Consider the following 3,208-nt stretch of genomic DNA (forward strand, 5'->3'; position numbering starts at 1 on the left):
CAGAAAAATGGGTGCCATGGGGAGATCATTTAATACCCAGGATATTAGCAAATCCACAATGACTGCCACTCAGCCTGCAAAAATAACTGTTGAACACTGCTGGAGGGCAGGGGCTGAATCTTTCTCACTTTAGACCCCCCAGCTGAGCTGGACCACTATACCTGGGGTTGCCAAATGGCCCAGGCAGACATATTTTCACCCTGTGGAAGGTCACAGTTCTCCATGGGGAGGAAGGAAGAAAGGAAGGAAGGAAGGGAGGAAAGGAGGAAAGGAGGAAGGGAGGGAGGGAGGAAGGGAGGGAGGGAGGGAGGGAGGAAGGAAGGGAGGGAGGGAGACACAAACCAAAGTTACCAGAAATATCTACCAACAGGGACTTATTCCTTTCATCTTCTAATCACTACAAACCTTTCATTTCATTTCAGGAACTCATAACAGTGTTCTGAAAATAAATAAATGAAATGGAAGAACCACTTGGCAATGGTTTGAGTGGATTGCAAATAACCTGTGCAGATCTTTTTCTGATGTAGATGTCAGACAATGTTCCCAAGTAAAGTGTCTAACTTAAGACAAAATTTAGACAAAACTCGACAATCACAGCACCAACAAACAATTGGCACTAAAGAGATGTCTTAACCAAAAGTTTTAGAAGTCACTTTTCCTGTAGCCTTCCTAATGGACAGGGAAATAGAAGTACCCAGGGGAGAAGACTGTTCAGAAGGAATGGAAGCCAAGCTGGTGAGGACGGTGATGCCGAGGAGGCCACAGCAGAGCCCTGAGCTCCCTTCCTGCAGCCTCTGCAGGAGATGGAAGCCAAGGGGTTGCAGCAGGTTAGAGGGGACTATTGGCTACACAGCCTTTGTGTGAAAAGCTATTGTTCAATAACATTTTAGGACTTCACAGCTTTTTAACAAGAGCCGTCTTAACAAGGAAAATGTCCTTCGGGGTTTCTTTCTGAGGCAGGCAAGCCACGTGGGTTCACTGTTCCTCCCCCAGAGAGAGGTCTCTCCTGGGGTGCTTTCTTGTAGACTTTCATATGCTTTTTAAAAAAAAGAAAAAGAAAAGAAAAGAAAAAAGAAAAATAATTGGATTAGTTTATTTAAGGACAATTACAAATAGAGAACAACTTTTGTAAAAAGAGAGAGAGGGCTGGACGTGGTGGCTCACGCCTATAATCCCTGCACTTTGGGAGGCCGAGGCGGGCAGATCACCTGAGGTCAGGAGTTTGAGACCAGCCTGGCCAACATGGCAAAACCCCGTCTCTACTAAAAATACAAAATTAGCCGGGCATAGTGGCACATGCCTGTAATCCCAGCTACTCAGGAGGCTGAGGCAGAAGAATCGCTTGAACCCTGGAGGCCGAGGTTGCAGTGAGCCGAGATCACGCCATTGCACTATAGTCTGGGAGACAGAGAAAGACTCCATCTAAAAAAAAAAAAAAAAAAAAAAAAACAGAGAGAGAGAACGAGATTGCATTTGAGGCTATGAATCTTCTCTGAGGCTGGCCTTCTCAAAATTCAGACCTTGGAGGCACAGGCAGCCCCAGCGTCTCAGGGCGTGTGGCAGAGCTCTCAGCTTTTCCATGGCTTTTATTGTGGGAACTAATGATTTTTCTTTATTTAGGTTCTTTTGGGAAATGACTTGGAAAACCAGTAATGTTGCCCTCAGAATCACAGGAACTCAATCTCATAAATCAGGAAATTGAAGTCCCTTCAACAGCACCAAAGAAAAACCAGCCTCAATGAAACATCGCCCCTTGGGAGGCAGACATCTGGAAAACAACCCTTCCCTCCGATGGGGTGCCTCTCTGAAGTTCGGAATCAGATGCTACTATTCACACTCACCCCTCTTGAGGATCTGTAAGGAATGAATGGCTGTCCATTGTGGAGTTCAGTGATACAAGACAAATTTGGGCTGCGGGATCCACCGCTCCTGTGTGACCGAAAGCAGGCCACTCCCTCCGCTGAGCACCAGGCTCTTCAGTTCCGCATGAAGTCCTGGCTCCAACCCCATCTCAACATGCCACGAAAATAGATAAGGAGGAAAAAAACACACAGGAAAACTCCTTGCCCAGTAAAGAAGTGACGGTTAGTCACCCCGTGGATAGTCTGCAGGCTCCAGGCCAAATCATGCCAAGTGGGAAATTGTCTCGTATAGCCAAATCCTTCTTTCAAATCTCATTTATGGCCATCAAGCTCTAACAGTTATTGTGTGCTCCCACAACATGCAGACCACCGTGACAGGACTGTGAGAAGGACAAAAGGAATCAAGACACAAAGCCGTGAAGGCAACATTTGTGGGTCAGTTTCACCATCTGCCCACTCAGTTCCTTTCACCCACGTGGGAGGGGCCCCTTTTCCCTCTCTTCCCTGCTCATTGCTGTCACGGTTCTTATTTCCTTCTGTCTTCCTCCGACCCCACTCCTCATATCAAAATCTGCTTTCCAAAAAAAAAGACTCTGGTGCTTATTCATAGTACGGTGCAAATGACTGATAGCTCAAAATTCCCTAGAGAACCTTACAATTTCCTAAAGCTCAAGGTCTTTAAGCAATGAGGCTACTCTAGTGGGATTTCTGCCATCATTGTCCAATGCAAGAGATATTGTATGGACTGCAAGTTCTATTCAATATGCCCAAAGTCACTTTCTGTAAGTCCCATTCAGATCAGTGAATGGGAGCCACAGATGTCATTTGAAATTTTCTAGTGGAAACATCAAAAAACATTGTCATCAGAAACAGGTGAAATTAATTCTAATAATAGATTTTATTAAACCTAATATATCCAAAATATTAGTTCAACATGTAATTCATGTGAAAAAATATTAAGTTATTGTACATTCCCTTCCTCATACTAAATCTTCCAAACCCAATGCCTTTTATGTTTGTGGCACATCTGTTTGCACTAGCCACATTTCAAGTGTTCACTTGCCACCTGTAGCCAGTGACCACCGCACTGGACAGCTGAGGTCTAAACAAATGGCTGCGTAAGACACTTCCAACTTTGAAAAATTGCTCAATACATAGCCAGTAAGACTACCCCTTCTTCCACAATACCTCTTCTTCCTCTGCATTCCCCTGCTCCACTGCTCCTCCTCATAGCTAACATTCAGGGAGCACCTCCAGGACGTAGCTCGCTGAAGCCTTATAATTACCCTACAGGGCAGGTGCAGGTGAGGAGAGGAAGGACATGAAGTTGAGAACTTGGCAGCAGT

Source organism: Hylobates moloch, unplaced genomic scaffold (assembly GCF_009828535.3).
Source record: "Hylobates moloch isolate HMO894 unplaced genomic scaffold, HMol_V3 SCAFFOLD_10, whole genome shotgun sequence".
NCBI classification, from domain to species: Eukaryota; Metazoa; Chordata; class Mammalia; order Primates; family Hylobatidae; genus Hylobates; species Hylobates moloch.